The following is a 19,732-nucleotide window of genomic DNA, read 5'->3' on the forward strand; positions in this document are numbered from 1 at the left end:
TGAGGGACAATTTTGCTGGTAATGTTTCATGCGAGACTACATTTCTGGCACATTGTAGAGTTTTAATGAAATTATTTAGCACATTTTGCCTTAGCTTTGTTGTTCTTCTAAAGCAAGTGTACAGTATATGACATGCACAGCAACACATATCGCACACCCCTTCCCCCCCCCCTCCTCTTCTGAGACACAGTGCATTCCAGAGACAGATGTCCTTGGTAGCAGACCAGTTGGGATGCAGCACATGAACAACTGTGTGTTACAATGTCTTCGCTCAGTGACGTGACTGCCTTGCTCCTGTTAAAAAAACTTACATAAGTTGACAGCAAACTTCAACTGATTTCAGAAGTGTGTCAGGTAAGTGCTGCCAAGTGTGTGCCTGCAGAAATCTTTTCACAGTAAAATATGCTCTCTTGTAAACAAGATGCTTTTTGCTGAGAATCTGAAAAAAGCTGAACCCATCATAATGTCAATATGAGAGTGAAGATCTTTTTTTTAAGTATTTATAAAGTTATTTATGAACATTGTACATACAATTGTAAGCAGTGATGGTCCAGTATACAGTTCTGCAGTAAGGGCAACACTGTTGCAGTTTCTTAAAATAAATGTGAGATTCTTGATAATGGTCAGATATTGACTAGCTGTTTAAAGTTTCGGTGCAAGGACAATGGCCTTTTGTCTTTTTCAGTGACTGCTTATTATGGGTGATGGGCTGGCTGAAATTTGGTTTGGCAGAGCTCTAATAGAACTAGAAAAATGTCAGCAAACCTGACCTTAGAAAAGCCCTGAAGATATGTCACATCGTGCATGACTTATGTATCAACTATGATATCAGTTGATGGTGATCACCATAAAGCACTTACTTAAGTAGCAGTGAGGCACTGCTGCGGGTGCTGGTCTCTGATCACTTGATAGGAGCCGTACACACAGTGGGGTTAGGTGAACAGTCTCAGTTTTTCCTTAGCCCCAGGTGAAATGCTCAGGATCTATGAGATGCTTATGCAGTGCTTCACCTCATTATTCCATCCACAGATAAAGAAATTCTTTAATGCTGATATTTGTGGGAGGTTGGTTGTTGAATCTGCAACTTGGCGGTGAGGTCAGAACATTGACTACAAGATTGCCAGTCTGTCATTTTCCTTAGTGCTGTATTAAGCTGCAATGTTTTCTCGCTGTTAATCTGGTTTCTTACAGGTGTATTTATGGGTGGTCTTCTTTTCTGTATTACTTCCAGTTTTCTCCCCTCTTCAAGAGTGCTGCACTGTCGGAGGTGCCGTCTTTCAGACTGAGGCCCTATCAGCTCTCTCAGGTGGATGTAAAAGATCCCAGGGCACTATTTCAAAGAAGAGCAGCGGAGTTATCCCTGGTGTCCTGGTCAATATTTATCCCTTAATTAACATCACTAAAAACAGATTATCTGGTCATTATCACATTGCTGTTTGTGGGAGCTTGCTGTGCGCAAATTGGCTGCTGCGTTTCCTACATTACAACAGTGACTACACTTCAAAAAAGTACTTAATTGGCTGTGAAGTGCTTTGGGACATCTGGTGGTCGTGAAAAGCGCTATATAAATGCAAGTTTCTCTTCCCTCCCTCTCCCGTAAGCACTGTCTTTTACCAGAGTTCAGTTCAAGCTCCTCACCAAAGTGGCCATTCTTCATGTGAGCCTAGACAGTGAATATCAGCAGACTGTTCAAATATGTCCTCACGTGACGTCCATGTACATGCCGTTCCCAGTAGGAGCCACTGGACAGCGACTAACTGTGAGAACATTGAACTGATGTTTTTCCCACAAGCCCAGAAATTCTAGAGTACAGGTAGACTATCCTTTATCCGAAAACCTCGGTGTAGTGTCCGTGTGTAGATAAAGACACTGAAGACAGGAGTTGGTTCATAGGTATTTACTAAGCAAGTCTGGGGGGGGTTCTAAAGGATATACACAATACACAGGCTTATATAGCCCAAGTGGCAATTACCGGCATTGCGCACACCTGGGGCTCTTAAAGGCACATACACCACAATTGCTTTTAAAGGCACATACACCACACTCGGGACCAGCCGTGTTTCGGTTTTAGGAAAATTTCGGTTTTCGGAAGGTGCGCGAAAACACTTCGGTTTTGTGGTAAACCACTGTTTGTATTCCTGTTTGTCCTGTTTGTATTCCACTGTGCACATGCCTGGACATGCCTCGGCTGACTCCTCCCACAGGTCCTAGTATAAAGGTGTCTGCTCCCCAGCCCTTTGTATCCTGGACCGGTCGACCACGCGAGGCAGACCTCCATTCTATTGTTAATAAAAGCCTTTAGTTACTCTTCTAACTCTCAGTCTTTTATGAGTAATTGATAGCGCATCAATTTTATTAACAACATTTTTATAATGGAGAAGATCCTCACACCAGCATGCCTGGACTTAGATCATCGGGAGGCGGACTCATCCACCAAGTTTACTCACTGGCTTAAGTGTTTCGAAAAATTCCTGACCGCCTCCGAAGCAATCAAATCGGACGAGGACAAACTGGATGTCCTGACCTCCAAAGTGAACCACCGAGTGTACTCGGTCATCCAAGACGCGACCTTGTACGCGGACGCCATCAAGCTCCTCAAGGACCAGTACACGCGCCCAGTGAACGAAGTGTACGCCAGGCACCTCCTGGGGAGTCGTAAACAACAACCTGGGGAATCGACCGTGGAATACCTTCAGGCACGGTCTGTGCTTGGCCGGGCCTGTGGTTGTAAGGATGTAAAGGCCGCCGTGTACACAGAGGAACTTATCCGGGACGCTTTTGTAGCGGGCCACAGATCCAATTACACCCGACAGCGACTGTTGGAGCAGAGTAACCTCGACCTCAACAAGGCCTCTGAACTCGCACTATCGTTGGATGCAGCCTACCAGGGCATGGATGCCTACTCCTCTGCACCGTGGACGCCGCGGGGAATGACAGCCTGGGACACGGTAGGACCGCCTCATAGCGCCGTGCCACCCCAGCCACACCCCAACAACGGCCCAACTACCGCAGCAGTGTCCCAAGGCCAGACAGCAGTGCCCCAAGGCCAGAAATGCTACTTCTGTGGCCAGGCAAAACACCCCAGAGCGCGCTGCCCGGCGAAAAACGCGATCTGCTCAGGCTGCGGGAAGAAGGGACACTACGCTAGCGTCTGCAGGGCCAAAGCCACCCCGAACCCCAGCAGCGCCGCGTGTGGGCCATGCGGGCCGCCATCTTGGACCTCCCCGGCCATGTGCGAATCACCGGTACAGCAGCCATTTTGGACGCCTCCAGCCACATGGGGATCATGGACGTCGCCATCTTGGACGACAGCCGGGACGCAGCAGGCCCCCGACACCGCCTCATCTGATACCCGCAGCAACACACCGACCCCTACGCTGGCATCCGTTACACTGGACCAAGCGAGACCGCACCAACTGGCCAGTTCCACAATGGACATTAAGGTAAATGGTCACGATACAATCTGCCTTTTTGACTCTGGGAGCACGGAGAGCTTCATCCACCCCGACACGGTGCGGCGTTGCTCTCTCCCAGTCCTGCCTGCGCAACAGCGGATTTCTATGGCCTCCGAGTCCCAGTCGGCGGACATCGGCGGCTACTGCGTGGTGACACTCGTAGTAGACGGGACCGTGTACGATCATTTTAAACTTCTGGTCCTGCCTGACCTCTGCGCTGCCGTCCTGCTGGGGTTAGATTTTCAGTGCCACCTTAAAAGTGTTACGATGGCGTACGGTGGACCCCTACCCCCACTCACAGTCCGCAGCCAGCAGCTTCCAAATTGCCCGCTGCGCACCAGGTGCAACCTCTCCACACTCAGAGTCACCCCCCCACCACTGTTTGCTAACCTCACCCCCGACTGTAAGCCCATCGCCACAAAGAGCAGGCGATACAGTGCCGGGGACAGGGTTTTCATTAAAACCGAAGTGGAGCGGCTCCTGAAAGAAGGGATTATTGAGGGCAGCACCAGCCCCTGGTGAGCCCAGGTTGTGGTCGTTAAGACCGGCGAGAAGCAGCGCCTGGTCATCGACTACAGCCAGACAATAAATCGCTACACCGTGCTGGATGCCTACCCACTCCCCGTATAGCCGATATGGTCAACCAGATCGCGCAGTACCGCGTCTTCTCGACCATTGACCTGAAATCAGCGTACCACCAGCTCCCCATCCGCCCTGAGGACCGCCAGTACACTGCCTTTGAGGCAAACGGCCGCCTCTATCACTTCCTTAGGGTTCCCTTTGGCGTCACCAACGGGGTCTCCGTCTTCCAAAGGGAGATGGACCGGATGGTAGATCAAAATGCGTTGCAGGCCACTTTCCCATATCTGGACAATGTGACCATCTGCGGCCGTGACTTGCAGGACCATGACGCAAACCTCGAAAAATTCCTCCGCACCGCCCAACTCCTAAACCTGACGTATAACAAGGAGAAGTGCATATTCCGCACAAACCGCCTCGCCATCCTTGGCTGTGTTGTGGAACACGGAGTCATCGGCCCCGACCCCGACCGGATGCGTCCCCTTATGGAACTTCCACTGCCTCAAGGCCCTGAAGAGGTGCCTAGGGTTTTTCTCCTATTACGCCCAGTGGGTCCCCTACTATGCGGACAAGGCCCGTCCGCTGATCAAGTCCACCTCTTTTCCCTTGACGGCAGAGGCCCGCTTAGCCTTCCACCGTATCAAGGAGGACATTGCCAAAGCCACCATGCACGCAGTGGACGAATCCATCCCCTTCCAGGTGGAAAGCGACGCGTCCGACTTTGCCCTGGCCGCTACCCTCAATCAGGCGGGGAGACCCGTGGCCTTCTTTTCACGAACCCTCCAAGGCCCGGAGACCAGACACTCCGCTGTTGAGAAGGAGGCCCAGGCGATTGTGGAGGCTGTGCGTCATTGGAGGCACTACCTGGCCGGAAAACGATTTACCCTGCTCACTGACCAGCGTTCAGTTGCTTTTATGTTTAACAACAAGCAGAGGGGCAAAATCAAAAATGACAAGATCTTGAGGTGGAGAATCGAACTTTCCACCTACAACTACGAGATCTTGTACCGGCCCGGGAAGCTAAATGAACCCCCGGAGGCGCTATCGCGTGGCACCTGCACCAGCGCGCAGATCGATAGACTGCGGGCCCTCCACAATGACCTCTGCCACCCGGGGGTCACCAGGTTCTTCCACCTCATCAAGGCCCGCAACCTGCCTTACTCTATTGAGGAGGCCAGGACCATGACCAGGAACTGCCAAGTCTGCGCTGAGTGCAAACCGCACTTTTATAGACCAGACAGGGCCCACCTGATAAAAGCCACTCGCCCCTTCGAGCGCCTGAGCGTTGATTTTAAAGGGCCTCTCCCCTCCTCCGACCGCAATGTGTACTTCCTCAATATTATTGATGAGTACTCCCGTTTCCCGTTCGCCTTCCCCTGCCCGGACATGACCAGTGCCACGGTCATTAAATGCCTGAACAACCTCTTCACCCTGTTCGGCTTCCCCAGCTATATCCATAGCGACCGGGGCTCATCGTTTATGAGCGACGAACTCCGTCAGTACCTGCTAACTAGGGGTATTGCCACAAGCAGGACCACCAGTTACAACCCCCGGGGGAACGGACAGGTGGAAAGAGAAAATGCGACAGTTTGGAAGGCTGTCCTGCTAGCCTTAAAGTCTAGGGGCCTTCCAACCTCCCGCTGGCAGGATGTGCTCCCCGATGCGCTCCACTCTATTCGGTCACTGCTCTGCACTGCCACTAACGCCACCCCTCATGAGAAAATGTTTGTCTTCCCAAGGAAGTCCACATCGGGGACATCGCTACCGCCATGGCTGACGTCCCCAGGGCCGGTCCTACTGAGAAGACACGTGAGGACCCATAAAACGGAACCCCTGGTCGAGAGGGTGGACCTCCTCCACGCCAACCCCCAGTATGCTTACATCGCATACCCGGACGGGCGGGAGGACACAGTCTCCATAAGAGACCTTGCACCCTCGGGGGCCGCAGTAACCCACTACCCACTACCACCCCCCCCCACGATCCGATATCCAGCCCCAGCAGACGGCAGGCCTGGGCCCCGCGACCCGCTCGACATCTACGAGGACGACACGCCTGTGCCACAGCCTACGCTGGATTCGACGCCGGAAGCTTCACTACCCCTGCCGTCGCCACGCCGATCACAGCGGCAGACAAGACCTCCGGAGAGACTCCAATACACTAACTTTTAATACACTTCACCCCGCCGGACTCAATTTTAAACAAGGGGTGAATGTGGTAAACCACTGTTTGTATTCCTGTTTGTCCTGTTTGTATTCCACTGTGCACATGCCTGGACATGCCTCGGCTGACTCCTCCCACAGGTCCTAGTATAAAGGTGTCTGCTCCCCAGCCCTTTGTATCCTGGACCGGTCGACCACGCGAGGCAGACCTCCATTCTGTTGTTAATAAAAGCCTTTAGTTACTCTTCTAACTCTCAGTCTTTTATGAGTAATTGATAGCGCATCAGGTTTTCAGAGGTAATTCGGTTTTCGGGAGTGCGGATAAAGGATACACTATCCCTTATCCGAAAATAACGACTATAAATACTGTAGTTACAGGGATAAATACTGTGATATACCTATCAATTCATCCAATGAAAAGCGACGAGTTAAGAAAGTAACTATAGGTTTTTATTGGCTAAATAACAGAGCCCACCCTCGTGGGTGATCGGATACAACAAGGAGGAATGCCAGCCAGTCGACTACCTTTATACCTGGGCAGGTAGGTGGAGTCATGGGCGGAGTCAGCAGTGGTCAGCCCAGGTATAACAGCGTGACAAGAGGCGACCTCGTATAGTGATACAACAGTGTGAACAGTGATAACCATAGAGTAACGATATAACAGTGATAACTATAGTGTAACGATAGTGAACGATAAAAGTGGTTTACCACATTCACCCCTTGTTTAGATTTGAGTCCGGCGGGGTGAAGTGTACTACCAGTTCTGGTATGTCAGTCTGTCCGGAGGCCTCGTAAGCCTTTCTGATCGTCGCAGCGGCGGTGTTGCATTATCCGGTGTTAATGCTGGTGTCTGCGTGGTCGGCGAAGGCTCGTGGGGTTCCGGCATGCCGTCTACCTTGGCTGGAATTGGGGGGGTGGTGGGGGGGGTGAAGGTGGTGTCTCCGGAGTGCCCGAGGGTGCGAGGTCTCGTAAGGAGACTGTGTCCTCCCGCCCGTCTGGGTATGCCACATAGGCGTACTGGGGGTTGGCGTGCAGGAGGTCCACCCTCTCGACCAGGGGGTCCGTTTTATGGGCCCTCACGTGCTTTCGCAGCAAGACGGGCCCCGGAGAGGTCAGCCAGGTTGGTAGCGTGGTTCCCGTAGTCGACTTCCTGGGGAAAACAAACATTCGTTCATGGGGGGTGGCGTTGATGGCAGTGCAAAGTAGTGACCGGGTGGAATGCAGCGCTGCCGGGAGGACTTCCTGCCAGCGGGAGGTTGGGAGGCCCTTAGACTTTAAGGCTAAGAGGACGGCCTTCCATACCGTCGCGTTCTCTCTTTCCACCTGGCCGTTCCCTCGGGGGTTGTAGCTGGTGGTCCTGCTTGCAGCAATACCTCTCGCTAGTAGGAACTGACGGAGTTCCTCGCTCATGAAGGAGGAGCCCCGGTCACTATGTATATAGTTTGGGAACCCGAACAAGGCGAAGAGGTCGTTCAGGCATTTAATGACCGTGGTACTGGTCATGTCTGGGCAGGGGAAGGCAAAGGGGAAACGGAAACGTTGAGGAAGTACACATTACGGTCAGAGGACGGGAGGGGCCCCTTAAAGTCGATGCTCAGGCGCTCGAAGGGGCGGGTGACCTTGATCAGGCTTGCTCTGTCCGGCCTAAAGAAGTGCGGTTTGCACTCGGCACAGGTCTGGCAGTTCCTGGTCATGGTCCTGACCTCCTCGATGGAGTAGGGCAGGTTGCGGGCCTTAATGAAGTGGTAAAGTCTGGTGACCCCGGGGTGGCAGAGGTCGTTGTGGAGGGTCTGAAGTCTATCACTTTGCGCGCTGGCGCATGTAATTCGTGACAGAGCATCGGGGGGTTCGTTCAGCTTACCTGGCCGGTACAAGATATCATAATCATAGGTGGAGAGCTCGATTCTCCACCTCAAGATCTTGTCATTCTTGATTTTGCCCCTCAGCTTGTTATTAAACATAAAAGCGACCGAACGTTGGTCGGTGAGGAGGGTAAATCGTTTGCCTGCCAGGTAGTGCCTCCAGCATCGTACCGCCTCCACAATCGCCTGGGCCTCCTTCTTGACCAACGAGTGTCGGATCTCAGGGCCCTGTAGGGTCCTTGAGAAGAAGGCCACCGGTCTCCCCTCCTGGTTAAGGGTGGCGGCTAGGGCGAAGTCGGATGCATCGCTCTCGACTTGGAAGGGGATGGACTCATCCACGGCGTGCATTGTGGCCTTGGCAATGCCTCCCTTAATGAGGGAGAAGGCTGCGCACGCTTCCTCCGTAAGGGGGAAGGATGTGGACTTCATGAGGGGTCTGGCTTTGTCCGCATAATTGGGCACCCATTGGGCATAGTAGGCGAAGAGCCCCAGGGTTCTCTTCAGTGCCTTTGGACAGTGGGGGAGGGGTAGCTCCATGAGGGGGCGCATTCTTTCGGGGTCGGGGCCGATGACTCCGTTCTCTACTACACAGCCGAGGATGGCAAGGCGCGAGGTGTTAAACACACATTTATCCTTATTGTAGGTGAGGTTCAGCCATTGGGCCGTACGGAGGAATCTCTCCAGATTAACATTGTGGTCCTGCCGGTCGCGGCCGCAGATGGTGATGTTATCTAGATAGGGGAACGTGGCGTGCAGCCCGTTCTGGTCAACCATCCGGTCCATCTCCCTTTGGAAGACCGAAACCCCGTTGGTGACGCCGAAGGGAACCCTAAGGAAGTGGTAGAGGCGGCCGTTCGCCTCGAAGGCTGTATACTGGCGGTCCTCAGGGCGGATAGGGAGTTGGTGATAGGCCGACTTAAGGTCGATGGTGGAGAATACCCGGTACTGCGCAATCTGATTGACCATATCAGATATGCGGGGAAGGGGGTATGCGTCCAGCTGGGTGTACCTGTTTATGGTCTGGCTGTAGTCGATGACCAGACGGTTTTTATTGCCGGTCTTAACGACCACGACCTGGGCACGCCAGGGGCTGGTGCTCCCCTCGATGATGCCCTCCTTCAGGAGACGCTGCACCTCAGAGCTAATGAAAGCTCTGTCCCCGGCGCTGTACCACCTGCTCTTGGTAGCGACGGGTTTGCAGTTGGGGGTGAGGTTAGCGAACAGGGAAGGTGGCGGGACCTTGAGGGTGGATAGGCCGCAGGTGTTACGCGGTGGGCGGTTTAAAATCTGCTGGTTGTCGACTGTGAGTGGGGGGAGGGGTCCGCCGTATGCTAGCGTGACGCTTTGGAGGTGGGATTGGAAGTCTAGGCCTAGTAGGACGGCAGCGCATAGCTGGGGCAGGACGAGGAGTTTAAAATTTTTATACTCCGTACCCTTAACCGACAGGGTCACAACGCAGTAGCCGCTGATGTCTGTGGCGTGTGACCTCGATGCCATCGAGATCCGGTTGCGCGTTGGCAGGACAGGGAGGGAGTAGTGGCTCACCGTGTCTGGGTGGATGAAGCTCTCCGTGCTTCCGCTGTCGAACAGGCAGGTCGTGGCGTGGCCGTTTACTTTGATGTCCATCATCGACTTGGACAGATGATGCGGGCGGGCCTGGTCCAGTGTGACGGAGGCTAGTGTATAGCTGAGCGAGTTGTTGTAGTCTGCGGTTGAGGCGGTAGTCGGGTCTAGAGGCACGGTGGCGGTCGGGCGTGGTGGGTAAAATGGCGTCTCCCACGAGGTTGGACAAAATGGCGGAGAAGATGGCTGCCCCCATAACTCACATGAGGCACTGCTGGTGTCGGTTGCCTGGATCAAAGATGGCCGCCCCCATGACTCACGTGTGGGGATGCTGGCCTCTGTGGTCTTGATGGAAGATGGCCGCCCCCACAGCTCGCATGAGGCACTGCTGGCCTCTGATGATCCACCTCTGCAGGCCTGGGCGAAGTGGCCTTTCTTCATGCAGTTTGAGCAGGTAGAGTTCCTGGCTGGGCAGCGCGCCCTCGGGTGTTTCGCCTGGCCGCAGAAGAAGCAGCCGGCGGCCCGATCGCGGGGGTCAGAGGTCGCAGCCGGTACCGGGGGTGGTGGTCCCGATCGGGTCCGGGACGCCGACGCTGAGGTAGGTCCCGGGGGGGGTGCTGCGGGGGGTATTGGGGTCGGTCCCGAGTCCCAGGGTCGCAGGTTACAGTACCTTGAGTATGCCTCGAGGTCCCGATGGGCCACTTCTAGGGAGCGAGCGAGGGCTGCAGCTTTGTCCAGGTCGAGGTCCTTTGCTTCCAGTAGTCTTTGCCGTGAGTAGTCGGACCGCAGGCATTTCACGAAGGCATCGCGGACATTGTCTTCAGTATTTTCTGCCGCCGTTACCGCTTTAAAGTTACAGTCTCTGCCGAGTGCTTGCAGCACCTGTAAAAATTCATCCACGGTCTCTCCTGGCTGTTGCGGGCGGGATCTTAGGAGGTGTCTGGCATACATGGAATTTACCGGGCTCAGGTATTGTCTTTTCAGTCGGTTGATGGCGTCCTCGTATGTTTTAAGGTCCCGGATGAGTGCGAATACTTTAGGGCTCAGTTGGGCGGTCAGAACTCTTAGCTTGGATCTCTGAGGCACGCCGGATTCTCCCAGGTAGGACTCGAAACAGCTCAGCCAGTGTTCGAAGTCGAGGGCTGAGTTTGCAGCCAGTGGGTTTAGATCCAGGTACGGTGGTCTGAGGGCTCGCAGCCAAGCTGGCTGCTGTGGCTGTTGTAGCTCGGCGTCTGGCTGGTCGTTTGACTGCTCGCTTTGCTGCTCGCTTTGCTGCTCAGGGAACGACATTTTAAAATTTAGCCAATAAAATTGATATACCTATCAATTCATCCAATGAAAAGCGACGAGTTAAGAAAGTAACTATAGGTTTTTATTGGCTAAATAACAGAGCCCACCCTCGTGGGTGATCGGATACAACAAGGAGGAATGCCAGCCAGTCGACTACCTTTATACCTGGGCAGGTAGGTGGAGTCATGGGCGGAGTCAGCAGTGGTCAGCCCAGGTATAACAGCGTGACAAGAGGCGACCTCGTATAGTGATACAACAGTGTGAACAGTGATAACCATAGAGTAACGATATAACAGTGATAACTATAGTGTAACGATAGTGAACGATAAAAGTGGTTTACCACATACTGTAGTACAGTTTATTTGTAAGGAAAACATTCAGTAAAACTTCAAACATGTACAGGTACAAACTAAGCTAAATACCTGTACATAAACATGCAATAAAGGTACATTACATCTGGCTTGAGGATCTTGGAGAAGATGGTACATCAGTGTTGTCATCATTGTCATCAGGTTGGAGTTGGACATCTGAAGATGGGCCAGGAACAGGATTCTCAAGTGATGAAGCAGCATTACATCTGGCTTGAGGATCTTGGAGAAGAGGGTACATCAGTGTTGTCATCATTGTCATCAGGTTGGAGTTGGACATCTGAAGATGGGCCAGGAACAGGATTCTCAAGTGATGAAGCATGACTACGACAGACGGCCTTTTTAAAGACTTCTTCCAGTGTCATCTGTCTCATTAACATTGGTTTCTGTCTAAGCAGTCTCTCTTTAATTGAGTAAACTTGCATAATCTCTTGCTCACTGATAAATGCACGTTTTTCAAGGCCAGCAATTAACTGATCACACATTGTCACCATATCGTCTATGGGGATTTTGTCACCTGTGTTCACAATGTCATCATCATCATCACTACTGTCCTCATGCTTGTCTTTATTTAACACCATTTCAGCAATTTCCCCATCACTCAATGAATTCACAACAGGTGCATCATTGTCAATGTTCAGCACTTCTTCGATGTCAGCTTCCTCTAACGTATTTACACTTTCAGATGATAAACCTTTGGCGTAAGTGAGGAGGTTTGATATCATCATCTTCTCCTGACTGACAGGAAATCCTTCAAACTCGTCATCTGCAGGTCCATCTTCATGAAACATCGTTGAAGGCCAAAGTCTGTGCCAAGCATTTTTTAATGTTGGTTTGTCAACATCGTTCCAAGCATTAGCAACTGCATAAATGGCATCCTTAACATTGAATTCTTTCAGGGAGCTTTGGATTCCTTCGCCTCTGTTGATTGCATCAAGCATAGAGTTCAAAAAAACGTCTTTATACTTGCTCTTCATGGAGCGTAAAATTCCTTGGTCACAAGGCTGTATTAAAGATGTCACATTAGGGGGAAAGTTAATGCCGAAAACATAACTTTTCACAAGAAGTTCAGGAGGGGGATGTGCGGAGCAGTTGTCCAGGAACAATAAAATTTTGCAGTTTTCTTCCAGTCCAACTTGCCTGCAATGAGCTCGTGTCGCTGGTACGAAGTGGTTATTGAACCAGTGAGAAAATATTCCTCTGGTTACCCATGCTTTCCTGCTCGCATAATAATGCACAGGTAAATTGCATACACCTTTCAAACATCTCGGATGTTGGCTTTTTCCAATCACTATCAACTTTAACTTGTGTGTGCCTGCAGCATTGGCACACCCAAGAACAGTCAACCTGTCCTTAGCATCCTTAAAACCTGCTGGTGCACTCTCATCAGCCGTTGCTAATGTTTTTCTAGGAACGTAGCGCCAGAACAGAGCTGTTTCATCAGCATTGTAAATTTGTTCAGGACCGAGGTTTTCATCCGATATTATTTTTGCAAACTCATCTATGTAATTTTCAGCTGCTTCATGATCAGCAGAAGCTTTTTCACCACAGATTTTCAGATATCTTATACCATGACGCTTCTTAAATTTATGCAGCCAACCTTCTGAATATTCACACTCAACTTCAATGTTCAGTTCTTCATGGTATATTCTAGCTTGCTTCATGACCATCAAACCAGTCAGTGGCACACGTTCACCTCTGCGTTGTCGAATCCACTCAATCAGCACACGGTCAAGATCTTCATTTTTTGCCCTATGCAATGTCTTCCTAATTTTCATTAGTTTATGGTCATCACTGTCAGTGTAAAATTTCAACAACTTGTCTTTCTGTTTCTTTAAGTCATATACGGTGGTACTTCCCACACCATATTCTTCAGTAAGATGTCGCACAGACACACCACGATCAAGCTTCTGCAATAACTCCACTTTCTGCGATATCGATAATGAGCGACGCTTCCTTCTCTGCTTCTCACTGTTACCCATTGGGGTATCTGCAGCTCTTTTTAGCATTTTCACAAATTGTTAAAAGCCAGCAAATATCTAAGAGAGCAGCAAATATCTAAGAGAGCTGCAAATATCTAAGAGAGCTGCAAATATCTAAGAGAGCAGCAAATATCTAAGAGAGCAGCAAATATCTAAGAGAGCAGCAAATAGCAGCAAATATCTAAGAGAGCAGCAAATATCACACAGAGCAGCATAACACCTGCGTGGGTCAAGCATCGGCAGCGTCGGGTCATGCTTTGCGCCACTTTCGGCTTTCAGAGGTTTTCTGGTTTCGGATGTGTGGATAAAGGATGGTACACTATCTCTTATCCGAAATTGGGTGGGGTTCGGCGGGGGTGGGGTACGGCGGGGGGGGTCGGGGGTCGGTGGGGGTCGGGGGTCGGTGGGGGTCGGGTTCGGCCGGGGGGTCGGGGGCGGGGGTCGGCGGGGGTCGTGGTCGTGCGCATTTCGGTTTTCAGAAGTCATGCTTTGCTCCACTTTCGGCTTTCAGAGGTTTTCTGGTTTCGGATGTGCGGATAAAGATTTCGGTTTTCAGAAGTGCGGAAAAATGCTACACTATCCCTTATCCGGCTAGGCCTGTAAGTCGTGCGCCACTCTGGTCATGTCGTGCGCACGACTTACGCTGACCGAAAAAAACTTCGGTTTTTAGAGGGTTTCGGTTTTCGGAAGTCCGGATAAAGGGTAGTCTACCTGTATATTGTATCCTCCCTGTTGCCAATGCAGCTGAGGTTAGGCAACTCAGCTCAGATAAGTGATCCAACACGCACGTTGCTGATATGTATGGTTCAGTTCTACCAGGACATTGTACTTCCCAGCTGATCCATTTGCGGGAGTGAATTTCTACCTTTTTTTTGTATTCTAGTTGTTCTCTCATGGTATTTCAGATGGTAAGTCAGAGAAACTGTCTCTCTCTCTGTTCCTCTCTATCTCCCCTCTTCTGCTTCAGTCTCTGTTTTCCCTTTTCTGCTTCTGTCTCACTAACTCCTTTTACTTTTCTCTCTGTTCTCTTCTCCTTCTCTTTCTGTTTTATCCTCTTTTCTATCTGGTGTGAGATGGTGGATGGCATCGCATGGTGTGCTAGGGAAAGTACCCACCAATGGCTGCAGGTTGAATTTGAGGTGGGGGTTGCACGGAAAATGTGGCCTCAGCAGCTCTCACCCCACCCCTTCCTTCCATCGCTCATGATTTCTCCCATCCTTCACACTCATCATTATTCCTACCTCATCTCCTTTGAACAACTCATTCATCTCTTTTTTTCTGTCAGCTGTATTAATAAAACTGCACCAGGTTCTTAAATATATCAAGGAATATTTTTTAATGCAAATATTTTTTTTAAATTTCTTTCTAAAATGCTGCCCGATTGCGCTGGTTCATGGAAGATTTTACGTTCGGTGATATGTAATTGAGTATGAGTGGAAAGTTGAGCATAAAAAAACACTTTTTAAAACTAGTTCAATTTTGAGAGCAATTTGTGCCTGAATTGCCGATTGTGCCCAAAGCAGAATCTCTTGATCTAGTTCTTTAATGATGTCCAGGTTTCATCTATTCCAGGGAGAGGGAAAAGGGGGACACAACTGTCAATTATGCAACTAGATGCAAATTCTTCTGTGCATTAGCAAAAATGACATTTTCGCCCATACTCCTAAATGTCATCTGGAGAATTTGGTTTAATGCATTTTAACACACAGGCCTATTGTTAATGCTTATTGGCTGGTTAACAACTTGTTAAGCATCAATGAAAGGCAAACGTGTACAGTTGCTCATGCTTGCCTTCAAGCTCGCATCACATTAATGACTCCCATTATAATGGTGGCATTAAGGCAGTGAAGGGAGCTGGCAGAGGCCCAGTGTAGAGCAGTGCAAAGCAGAGCAGGAGACATTGGCCCAGATATTCCGATCCCTACGGTTGTGTACGCGCTGTGTACCCACACGTAGGGACATCGGAAATGACGGTTTCAGGCATGCACAGCGCATGTGCTGAAAACCGGCATTCCTGACAGAACCTCCGGCTGCTCTGGAGAAGGGCCTCTGCGGGTGGATAGTTCTGCTTTTTGGAGACCCTCTGCCCTAGAAAACCCTTACAATTGTTACGCCTGGCAGGATAATAGTTCAAAAAAGTAGGTAAGTTTATTTTTAGCCCCCAAAAAACTTTAATTATTTTTTTCAAAAAATTTAATTTTTGCTTAAAATACTTGTATTTATTGTAATTTCAAGTCATTTAAAAAATGTGATTTAAAAAAAAATGTATTTAAAGTTTCACTATGTTTTTGGGGTGATCTCCATTCATATATTTGACAGGTCTTCCTGTCAAATGTATGAAGGGAGACTCCCTTCTGTGATTGGCTCCCCATGGCCCACGTGATCCCAGGGACGCTGTGAACTACATGCGGCCCCGGGATACGTGGGCCCTGCACACTTCAAGTTTGGAGAGGCCCAGGAGCGGAAGCGTGTGCGTCCCGGGAGCCCTCAGGTAAGGGCGTAGATTTTTCCCGATCGCAGGCCTCTGCCTGCAGGAGGCCTGCGATCGGAAAATACGGGCCATTATGAGGACTGGAACAGCTGGTTCCGTTCAGCCAGCAGCACAGGTACCTCAGGTAGTCTCACTTCTCTTGACATGTTGGAGTAGGAGCAGGAGGTGCAAAAGCAGTAGAGAGGCCCAGGAAACTTGGCAAGGGTGACCCACCAATGTGCAACGGAGGTCACAGATACCCTGTTTCAACATTCAGTTCAGCATTTGAATACACCAGGAGCAGACACACAGGGATTTTTGAAAGGGGTTGCATTCCCAGAGCAACATAGACTACAGCCGTGTGGCTACTCAGGTACAACTTACCCATGGCTTCATGGAAAAAAAGGATACCACTCACGATCATCCAAAGGATGTGTGACCATTACCAAAGAATTCTGCATGACATGACACTTTTTCCAGAAAGTGCCCATGACACCCGTATCTCTGGGGAATCCAGGGTGACAATACATTGGTTGGCTCAACAAAAATATGGGCTATGCACTCAAAAGGTGACTGATGACATGGCTATACAACCTCTGCTGTTCCCTCCCCGCAACCACTGTACCCCTCAGCAAAGATTGTACAATGAAGCACATGCAGGAGCAGGAACTTCATTGACTAGATAGTTCATATACTAAAACAATGTTTTTTTTAATCATTCTTCAGAATGTGGGCATTGCTAGCAGTGCCTGCATTTATTGCCCATACCTAGTTGCCCTTGAGAAGGTGGTGGTGAGCCTTCTTCTTAAACCACTGCAGTCTATGTGGTGAAGATACTTTTACAATGCTGTTAGATAGGGAGTTCCAGTATTTTCACTCAATAGCAATGAAGGAACGGTGGTGTATGTCCAAGTCAAGACAGTGTATAACTTGGAGGGGAACTTAAAGGTGTACCCATGCATCTGCTGCCCTTGCCCCTCTGGATCTTGGAAGTCACAGTTTTGGGAGGTACTGTCAAAGAAGCCTTGGCAAATTGATGCAGTGCATCTTGTAGATGGTACAGATTGCAGCCATGGTATGCTGGTGGTGGATGGGTTGGATATTTAAGTTAGTGGATAGGGTTCCAACCGAGCAGACTGCTTTGTCCTAGATGGTGCCGAGCTTGTTGAGCGATGTTGCAGCTGCACTCATCCAAGCAAGTGGAGAGTATTCCATCACATTCTTGACTTGTCCCTTGTAGATGGTTCAGAGGCTTTGAGGGGGTCAGGAGGTGAGCCATTTGTTGCTGAATACGGAGCCTCTGATCTGCTCTAGTAGACACCATGGGCAGGATTTTCATTGGGCCATGGAGTCGAGATTGGAGGCATGCGGGGGGGGGGGGTTAAAATCCCGAAATCAGGGGTCACGACCCCATCCCGCACCCAAACCGGCCTCCATGCCAGTTTCAAAGGAGGCGGGTACCCGCCCCGCACTGGGACCTGCCTACCCGAGGCGGGAAGGGATTAGTGCCAATTAACTGCCTGTTAACAGGTAGTTAACAGGCAGTTTTTAACCTAATCCCTATTTTGAAGGTTGAAGTGTGGGATTCCCGATAGCTCCAAACCATGCCAAGTTAGAGGAGGCGGACCGTCGGGTTGAAGGACTTGGAGGGGGTCAAGATGTCAGTGTTCAGGTGAGTGATGTGTGCATGAGTGCAAAGGTAAGTGTGTTTGGTGTGTCTAAAGTGATTAAATAAGTTTTACATACCTTTTCTTACCTTTTCAGCCTTCCTTCCTTTAGGTCTCGGGAGTCCCTCATCTCACCGGCACAGAAAGCAGAATGGCTGTGAACTGTCAAAAGTGACAGCCTGCAGCGTTCTGTGCAGGAGAGATTTCTAACTGAGTCTGTGGAGAAGGACTCTTGTTAGAAGTAAGACTGTCAGCTTTAAACAGCTGTGAAACGCTAATATTTCATCTGTCAAAACCTCTTGACAGATGAAATTTCAGTCTGTGACGTCACCTCTTGCCAAGTGGCCCTGAATTGACCTGCTGAGCCCACTGGGCGGCAGGCTCAACAAGGTCAATCAACTTAAAATCGCGTGGATTGGCCGCATCTCGATGGAGGCAGGACTACAACCCCGAAAGTTATAGTCCCGCCTCCTACCCGAATCCTGAGTTAAAATTCTGGCCCATGTTTCTGTGGCTAGATCAGTTGAGTTCCTGGTCAATGGTGAACCCCCAGGGTGTTGTTGTTGATGGTGAAGGACTCGGCAATGGTAATGCCATTGAATGTCAAGGGGAGGTGGTTAGACACTCTCTTGTTGGAGATGGTCATTGCCTGGCACTTATGTGGCGCGAATGTTGTTTGCCACTTATCAGACCAAGCCTGGATGTTGTCCAGGTCTTGCTGCATATGGCCATGGTCTGCTTCATTATCTGGGGAATTACCAAAGGAGCTGGATACTGTACAATCATCAGTGAACAGTCTAACTTCTGAACTTATAATAGAGGGCAAGTCATTGATGAAGCAGCTGAAGATAGTTGGTGCTAGGATGCTAGCCTGATGAACTCCTGCAGCAATGTCCTGGGGCTAAGATGATTGGCATCGAACAGCACAATTATCTTTCTTTGTGCCAGGTATGACTCCAGCCATTAGAGAATTTCCCCCTTATCTTTATTGAATTCAGTTTTACTAGGGCTCCTTGGTGCTACATTCGATTGAATGTTGCCTTGATATCAAGGCAGTCACTCTCATCTTACCTCTGGAATTTAGCTTGTGTCCAAGACTGTAATGAGGTCTGGAGCTGAGTGGTCCTAGCAGACCCCAAACTGTGCATCGGTGAGCAGGTTATTTCTGAGTAACTGCCACTTGGTAGCACTGTTGACAACTCCTTCCATCACTTTGCTAATGATTAGGAGTAAGCTTGAAGGGATAATTACTAGTCCTAGCCCCTTTAGGGCTACCCCGGATCAGGCGTATTCCTCAGATGTTCACTTTCAACTAAAGTTTGAGGTAGCCAAATCCTAAAGACACTTAATTGGGTCTAAAGGTCTGGACTATCTCTCCCTAAAGGAAAGAAACAACCTGAAAATGTTACCATCCTCCAGATAGCACTTTTAATAAGTTTAGCTGGACTGTAACGTTCCGGATATTATGAGGGTCTGGAAAACTCCCCCAGAATTCTGCAATTCCTCACCAAAGAGTGTACAGAGATTGAGTTTGCGAGTTTGATACAGAAGTATTATGTGAGACAATTCTAAAAATATATAAATTTATTAAAGAACCGACATATAATTTACAGTTGGTGAGTCAATCGCAACATTAACAGTTCCATTAAAAGAAAGCTTACAATTCTATTATCAGAGAACCTACTCTCAAATCTTAACTTTGCTACAGTTTTACAGCTCTTAGTTTTATTCAGGATATCCAGTTTTATTCAGGATATCCACCAAAATCAAATATAGTACCTTGATCCCCGAGGTACAAAGAGTTGGAGACTTACAGAGCTGGCTCTGAAGCCGAGAATCGCTTTGCCCCTTTAAGCGAGCCTACTATCCCATTTGAGAGTTCAATATTTATACCCTTTTCCAGTGGTATTTCCTTTAAGGTTTTCTGCTGATGTAAGCTAATTATCTCTGGTCATTTTTCTGCTGACCCCTGGCTCAGTTTAAGCAGTTAACCAGCTTCTAAACTTCCAACATACCGAGAAAGTTTTGTTTTGATACATCAGATGTAATGTAAGTTTTGACGGTTTCTGTGCATTTTTGTAATTTACTAAAATGGGCGATCATTAACAGAAGGACCAATGTAATTCTGCGAGCCATTTAAATCAACATCTTATCACTTCAATCATTAGATTGGCATCATTCATCCTTAGGTAGTACTGGTGTTGAGACCAATTCTGAATTCCAAGCTGTTTTTAATACCACGTGCAGTTACTTGGTGTAGCCCCTCAGTGGCATACCTGGGAATGCCAGTTGCCAGTATCAACGATTTGGACTTGAATGTAGGAAGTATGATTAGG

At 49.5% G+C, this 19,732-nt stretch overlaps 1 protein-coding gene across 1 annotated transcript in view; it reads left to right on the forward strand.

The window, feature by feature from the left end:
- The first annotated feature begins 216 nt into the window (after window positions 1-216).
- Window positions 217-19,732, forward strand: part of LOC147105222 (innate immunity activator protein-like) — a 141,681-nt gene continuing 122,165 nt past the window's right edge. Inside the window, exon 1 of the mRNA XM_086011366.1 lies at window positions 217-354. The gene's annotated coding sequence lies outside the window, so the exon portion shown is untranslated. The remainder of the gene's footprint in view (window positions 355-19,732) is intronic.

The sequence above is a fragment of the Somniosus microcephalus genome, chromosome 18, assembly GCF_052327205.1.
Source record: "Somniosus microcephalus isolate GS21.2 chromosome 18, FLI_Smic_1.0, whole genome shotgun sequence".
Classification (NCBI taxonomy): Eukaryota; Metazoa; Chordata; class Chondrichthyes; order Squaliformes; family Somniosidae; genus Somniosus; species Somniosus microcephalus.